An 8,261-nucleotide genomic window follows, 5' to 3' on the forward strand; every position below is an offset into this window, starting at 1 on the left:
GTCTCCGCGGTTTTCCTTTCCGTGATTTAGTTACCTGCAGTCACCCATGGTCCAAAAGTATTAAATGGAAAGTTCCAGGAGTAAACACTGTGTAAGTTACAAACTGCACACCTTCCTGAACAATGTGCTGAAGGATCCGTCCCACCTAGGACGGGAATCACCCCTTTGTCCAGCGTCTCCAAGCTATAGACCTTTCCCGCCAGCCAGTCACTGAGGAGCCCTCCAGGTTATCTGATCGGCTGTCTCAGTGTCCCCTGCTGGTGTTCACGTCACCCTTATTTTACAACATAATGCTGCGCTCACTAACTTTCGTTACAGTATATTGTTCTACTTGCTCTGTTGTAGGGGCGGGAATAGCACCAGGTGCTGGTCGGTGAGGTCAGACCCAACCTGGGTCCAGCAGCCTTGGTTCTAGGAAAGAATTCAGAGCCGAGATCCACACTCTAAGGCGACAGTGACTTGGTAAATCACAGGGTAGAAGAAGTGATTCCTGGAAGAAACGGGCTTCGGAAACACGTTATAGAGGCAAAGGAAGCTGATGGTGACACCCTGCGGGTGGGGGAGGGGAGGGGCAGGGACAGGCACAGGCCGCCCGGGGAGAGCATGCGGGGTCCTCCTCCTAAGGGTCTAAGGATGGAGGTGTTAGGGGAGGTCCAGGGAAGAGCTCAACAGATATCCAGCAGCTTTCCAGGGGTGGCCTTTCAGGGTTGTGTTCCCTCGGACTGACTGGTTGGTGCCAGGGCAGGGGTCATTGTCGGATCCAACTGGTCCTGAGGCTGAGTTCATTGCTTTTCTGGGCCTGGAGCTGAAGTACAACTGAGGCCGAGATGTCATCTCTAGGGAGGAAAGGTCAGGGGTCCAAACTGCCTGACCAGAGACAGGCTCGGGGAGGAGAGGCCTCCCTGGGGGCGAGGTCCCGCCTACAATTGTCCATTAGGCACCTGGGCTTGCCACCCTGGTGACCTTCTGTACCTGACCCACCGACCTTGCTCTGCTCATGTCTGTCTCACTGCCCACCACAGTTCTATTTTATTACTAGTTGTTGTTCATCTCTTTCTGTGCCTAATTTATTAAATTAAACTTTACCATAGGTACGTAAGTACAGGGACAACTAGAGTGCATGCAGGGCTCGGTGCTCTCCACGGTTTCAGGCAACCACTGAGGGTCCTGGAACGGATCCCCTGTGGATAAGGGAGGACAACTGTATCCTGGTCTGCGTGGTAGTTACATGGGGCCTGTGTATACCTTTAAAATTCATCAGTGCATACTCAAGACTTGTACACTTGACCATTCATATGCTGCATGGCAACATTTTTAAAGGAGTGACTTAGAGACTTTATCAGCCAAATTAATCAATTAAAACATGCCAATAGCTTGAGTGCAGACCTCCTTCCTCAGGCACCTGCAAAGGCCACGTCCCGCGCCTCGCCCCTGCCCGCCCGCTCACCCCTCCCAGCGGCGGCTGAGCATGTAGCAGTGCCTCCGAGGACTCCGCTGCCTGCTGGCTTTGACAATAACCGATCATGATTACAAACAGCTTTCGAGGGGAGAATATCTTTGGTCTTCATTAAGGTTTATTTGTGACTGTTCCAATGGCGGTTTCTGAGAGAAGAAAGAGAATGCCGATGGTAATTAGGCCCTCCTAATTGCACACTCACTGATTGCCTTATTAAAAACATTGGAGGAAGTATAGCAATTAGAGCTTTGGGAAATATTGAAAAACAAAGTGAAAAGAGGCCTCAAAGTGCAAGGACACCGAGAGGCAGCCAGGAGCGCCTGCCCAGCCGCGTGGACCTTGAGCAACCCTGGACGGCTGCCTGGCCCCTGGGACGGTGGCAGAAGGTCTGAGGAAGAGGCAAGTTTCCTCCCTGCCACCCCCCAGACATGGCTGTGCACCAGCCCGCGGAGATGGTTTGTACACAGGATGGTAACAATGGCAGCACCTATCAGTGAGATGCATGTGTGCACCAGCCCGCTCAGTCCACGCCCCCGGCAGCGGCCTCGCTGCCATTCTAAAGGTGAGAGGTGGAGGCCCTTCTCACGTCTCACACAGCAGGGGCAGCCCCACTCCAGCAGGGCTGCCTGAAGTCAAAGGCATGGCCATAAAAACGCATTGTCCCTGTCTTCTTCAGCCCCAAAGCCCTGGCTTCCTCTAGCCACCAGCACGCCAGCAAGGCCACGCTTGCTTGTGGGTCCACACCACCCCCTCCCACCAACCCTTTAGCGTCTCTCCTCTGAGATCCTCCTCCCAGTAGCCAAACAAGGTAACCAGCCTCTTGCTCACCCTCAGCCCTACAGCCCTGGCTCGGGACCTGGGGCCCTCCCAGCCCTCCCTGCAAGCTCCACTCCTCTTCCCGGCCGACATCAGGGGTCCAAGGTCCTTCATCTGTCCCTCCAAGTCTACCTTGAGGAATTCTAGTCATGTTCATCGTTCATCTCCAGACATCCTCAACTGCCAACCAAACGTACCTTTTCCTCTGACCCTTAGCCCCCCACTACTCTTAAAGTGGGATGTAAGCAACAGAGGGAGGAGACTTGGGGCTCTTTTATGTCTTGCTGTCACTCTGACACAAGAGTGACTGGCACATAGTAGGTGCTCACTAAATAAATAATAAATAAGTTGGCAATAATGTTCCAAATGAATACGAGCTTTCTTTTTTTCCCCACCGGAAATACATCCTCTACATTTCTAGGCATCTCTTCGTACGTGATGCTTTCTTATTTACCAGAAATGCATCCTCCATGATTTTTTATCAGTCGCTTTCTTTAGACTTATACCTCTATGCCTTCCAGCCTGACCCAGACAGGTCCATATGGCCACTCTTACAACACAAAACACATTTGGAGTTGTAAAGCCTGACTTATAAGATCATTCCCTCTATGTCACTGGTCCAGTGCCACCCCAGGTAAAGGTGTTCTCAAATCCACCTGTGCGGTCCCTCAAAGAGAAGGCATTTCACCACACAGTGTGCTATGTCCACCAGGAAACAAGATCAAAACTGCATTTCCACCTCCTAATTGGTACTGGAGCCCCAAGAGCAATACCGGTGCATTAAGTAAGGGATGCTAATTGCTTAGTCATCTCCTACTGACAGGGAAGACAGGCTTGGTGAAGGGTTTTTATTAAGGCTCATTAAAGGGAAGACTGTGTGGCAAGCTTCTGGGTTGCTTGGAAGGGAGAGACTTTGCACATAGAGGCTGAGGGGGTGGAGTGAGGTGCAATGTGGAGGAGAGAAAGTTCAGGTAAATGAGGAAGTGACTCGGGGGAGGGAGGACAGCTGGTGACTTGCAAGTAGCATAGATCACATGGCTCAGATCTGACATATGTTGCTGTTGATTAAAGCAAATCCAACCTTTATTGATGAACATGCACCAGGTCCCACTCTAAGCCCTTCATGTGCATGACTGCATTATCCTCTCAGCCATCCCACAAGGTGGGGATTATTATCATTCCCATTTTATGAATGAGCAAAGTGAGGTCCAGAGACATGGAGTAACTTACTGAGTGTCCCCTAGATAATCTATTTCTACAACTCGTACTCCTGAACACTAGAGTACGGTGGTCAGGAGTGGGAGTGTAGGGGCTTTATTTTCTTTAAATATATTTTTATTGAATTCAGAGAGGAAGAGAGAGGCAGAGAGAAATGATGAGAGAGAATCATGGATCGGCTGCCTCCTGCACGCCCCGCACTGGGGATCAAGCCCGTAACCTGGGCATGTGCCCCCGCCCGGAACTGAACCCGGGATCCTTCAATCCACAGGCTGACACTCTATCCCCTGAGCCAAAACAAGGCTCAGTGGGCTTCTTTTTGTTTGTTTGTTTGTTTGTTTGTTTGCTTAGTTTAGGGGCTTTAGAGTGTCTACAAGCTTCTCTACCACCCAGCAGTCCCTTGATTTATTCTGCAAATAACTTTCCTATAATGCACCAACACCATGCTCTGTACTCAAAATCTTATATAATAAAGAGGTAATATGCACATTGACCCTCACGTCCTCACAAGATGGCTGCCTATGACCAGGCCGGCAGGGAGGTTAGTGAGGGACTACCAAACGACTGAACAGCAGGCTGCATGGGGTGACCAGGCTGGCGGGGAGGGCAATTGGGGGTGACCAGGCCAGCAGGGGGGGCAGTTAGGGGCAACCAGGCTGGCAGAGGGGGCAGTTGGGGGCGACCAGGCCAGCAGGGGGGCAGTAAGAGGCAACCAGGCTGGTGGGGGGGGGGCAGTTAGGGGTGACCAGGCTGGCAGGGGGGCAGTGAGAGGCAACCAGGCCGGCAACGGGGGGGCAGTTATGGGTGACCAGGCAGGCAGGCAGGTGAGCAATTAGGAACCAGCAGTCCCAGATTATGATAGGGATGTCCGACTACTGGTTTAGGCCTGGGGATCGGGCCTAAACTGGCAATAGGACATACCCCAAGGAGTCCTGGATTGGAGAGGGTGCAGACTGGGTTGAGGGGACCCCCCCCCCGTGCACAAATTTTGTGCACCAGGCTTCTAGTACTAGTATAAGTAGCATGTTAGAAAGTTCCCTTGGAGAGGGGCTCACATTACAAGCTGAGTATAAATGCTCATATCTATGTTAACCCCAAACCCATGAGACAAATCCATAACAGCATGGGAAAAACAAGAAAGTGTCATATAGCTCAGAAATTTTAAATTAAAGCTGAAAGTGGGGAGGCAGACAGCACACAACCTGCAGATAAACAAACTGGAGGAAAGCCTGCAGGGGACGCTCCAGAGAAGGTAGGGAGGGGAAAGAGACTCCAAGCTCCAAGTCAGTAGGTAGGAAGGAAGGGCGGGGGGGGGGGGGGGACCTTGTCAAGGTGATAAACTGGGGGATAGAACAACTATGCCAGCCTGTGCTAACAGCGAGAAGCCAGCCAGCTGAGAGCACTGAGGAGGCAGATGAATTGAAGAAGTCTAATACTCAGATGGTGAAAATTGTTAACACCAAGAAGAAAGAGAAAAGGTCTCAGATAGAAGAAAAAATCCACTTAAACTCCCTTATCTTCCCTTGTCTTCCTCCCACTTGACTTTATTTTTAATGGAAGAAACTAAATTTTGAATACGTGTGAGTAGAGGACAGAGAGTGCAATTGCAATTCCTATGGTAACTCACCGATGTGGTAACTCATTCATATGGCAAGATCTCTGCGGAGGCCGAGCCTGAGAAACGCTTCCCTTCCTCTAAGGCAGGAAGAAAGCCCTGAGGCGGCTGCAGCTCAGCTCAGGTCAGGGCAGGTGGGCAGAGAGTCGAGGGACATCATTCCCTGGGGGCCTCTGTCCTCAGCATATGAGCTCAACACAGCCCTACACGCACAGACTGGGCAACCACACAGCACATAGTCATAGGAATAGTATCCAAAATACATAACGAACCCCTATACACTGACAAGAAAAACCAAACCACTCCTGTTTTTTAAATGAGCGAAAGCCATGAACAAAATTCACAAAGGAAGATGGAGAGATGAGCCATGAACACGGGAAATGCCGCTCATCACCCGTCACCAGGTCAGCAGCTACTAAACCACAAGGAGATACCACACTGAGCCTAGAGGAGTGGCCCCGATCGGGAAGACCGACAGCCCTCCATGTGAACCAGGGTGTGGAGAGACGAACCCTTATCCATTGCTGGGAGGATTGTAAAATGGTACGGCTACTCTGGAAAATAGCCTGGCAGTTCCTCAAAATACCATACTTAGCAATTCAATGCTAGCTCAAAAACTTACCATTTGGGGTTACCATATAACTTACAATTGCACTCTTAGAGAGACACCCAAAAGAACTGGAAATAGGTTTACACAAAAACTTGTGCACGAATGTGCACAGCAGCATTATTCATAATAGCCCCGAAGTGGAAACAACACAAATGTCCATCAACTGATGGATGGAGCCCGGCGGCATGGCTCAGTGGTCGAGCATCAACCTCTGAACCAGGAGGTCACGGTTCCATTCCCAGTCAGGGCACATGCTTGGATTGAGGGCCGGATCCCCAATGTGGGGCATGCAGGAGGCAGCCAATCAATGATTCTCATCATTGATGTTTTTATCTCTCTCTCACTCTCCCTCTCTAAAATCAATTTAAAAAAATATTTTTTAAAAAGCTGATGAATTAATGTGTATTGCATGTAATGTTATTAGATTTAAGATTGTTTTTCTTGAAATATTAAAGCTTATTGCATGTAACATTATTATATTTAAAATCGTTTTTCTTGAAATAAAAAAAGCTGATGAATGGAAAAACCAAATACATATCCATACAAAGGAATATTATTCAGCCATTAAAAAGGAATGAAGGATTGACACATGCTAAAACATAAATGAACCTTGAAAACATCATGTTAATGAAAGAAGTCAGTCATAGAGACCACATTTTATGATTCCATTTATATGAAATGTTCATAACAGGCAAATCCTGCTGAGATTAGTGGCTGCCAGGGGCTGTGGGAAGGCGTGAAATAGGAAACAATTGCTAACACATATGGGGCTTCCCTTTGGGGATGATAAAAATGTTCTTGCCCAGCCGGACTGGCTCAGTGCTTGAGCATCGATCTATGAACCAGGAGGTCACAATTCGATTCCCTGTCAGGGCACATGCCCAGGTTGCAGTCTTGATCCCCAGGGTGGGGCATGCAGGAGGCAGCCAATCAATTATTCTCTCTCATCATTGATGTTTTTATCTCTCTCTCCCTCTCTGAAATCAATAAAAACATATATTTTTTAAATTTCTAAAATTAGATACTGGTTATGGTTGTACAACTTCATGACTGCACTAAAAATCATTGAATTGTACATTTTAAAGGGTGAATTTTATGGATATGAAGTATATCTCAATAAAGCTGTTATTTAGAAAATTCATCTTTGACAGAGATGGGAGCGTGGGGATGGCACAGTGAGCGCTGAGGGCCCAAAGGGAGGGCTGGGGTTTGAAATCGGTGCAGTGGGCGTGTGATAGGATTGCTGAGCAGGGAAGAGGCCCTGTCTGAGATGCAGCACCACAAAGCTGCGGTGGCACCCGCCTGCGGGGTTGGGAGCATCTCACACCTGTAATTTCTAGTTGATGGGCCGTGAGCTCCGAGGCCCCAGGTGTCCGCGTAGGCCCCACAGTGGGCACTAAGCCTGGCAGCGCTCCGTGGGAAGAGCTGGGAGCACCTGCCGCTCCTTCCTGCCCACATCCAAAACACTCGGCTTTCACGCCCAACACGAAGAAAGCTGAGGACTCAGCTCCCTGTTTCTCAAGTCAATTTCTGGAACAAAAATATCTACTGAACCTGCTGTCTAAGCATCAGGCAGGGGAAAGAATAAAGAGAAAAAAGAAAAGGAAGGCATTTTTCCTCATAATTAAATCTGAATTATTCTCAACCCATTAGATACTTTTTTCCCCTCCGATGTAGAATACATTTTCATGTCTTGCCTTTTGGCTGAGAGCTTTCACGTACATAGGAAGCCCGGGGCCCAGGCCAGACCCTCACCTGTGTCATCAACAAACTCTCCACTGAGCTGTTCAAATGAGCCAATTTTACCGAATGCCTTAACCCTTCCCCTTAATTAATTTGTCTAAGGCTTGTGTATTATGAGGGTTCTTTAAATTGTTGCAAGTGACTTAGTTTCAAGTAACTGAGGCAAAGCAAGGAATTTATTGGCCAAGGTAACTAAACCTTGGGAAGATGAGGAAGCAGCTGCCTCCATGGACAATAAAACCAAGAACTCCAAGGAGCTCAGGTTCTCTGCTCCTATTTAGCTCATGACCTTCCCAGCCACCCCCACTGTCAACTTCCCTTGCACCCCAACACACATACACACACCAGTTGGGTGGTACTTGCTTTTCCTTAGACCTGTTATCTCCCTGGAGCTAAAAGCATGGCCATCGGTGGTAGCCAAGCTCACATCTTTTCAGCTTTGCCCCATTTCCCATAGTTTTTCTGGTGTTTTTTTTAAATCATTTTTTTGTGATTTTTTTTCTCTTTTTTTCACTTTTTAATTACAGCTGACATATAATAAATATTATATTAAATTCAGGTGTACACCCTGGTTATTATACATTATATATACATTATAGAAAGAAGTTCTTCATATATCCTTCAATTCTAAATGATAGCTTTGCTGGTTATAGTAATCTTGGTTATAGGTCCTTGCTTTTTATCACTTTGAATATTTTGTACCACTACTTCTGGCCTGCAACGTTTGTTGAGAAATTAGCTGCCTTATGGGCACTCCCTTGTAGGTAACTAACTGTTTTTCTCTTGCTGCTTTTAAGATTCTC

This window comes from Eptesicus fuscus, chromosome 4 (genome assembly GCF_027574615.1).
Source record: "Eptesicus fuscus isolate TK198812 chromosome 4, DD_ASM_mEF_20220401, whole genome shotgun sequence".
Taxonomy (NCBI): domain Eukaryota; kingdom Metazoa; phylum Chordata; class Mammalia; order Chiroptera; family Vespertilionidae; genus Eptesicus; species Eptesicus fuscus.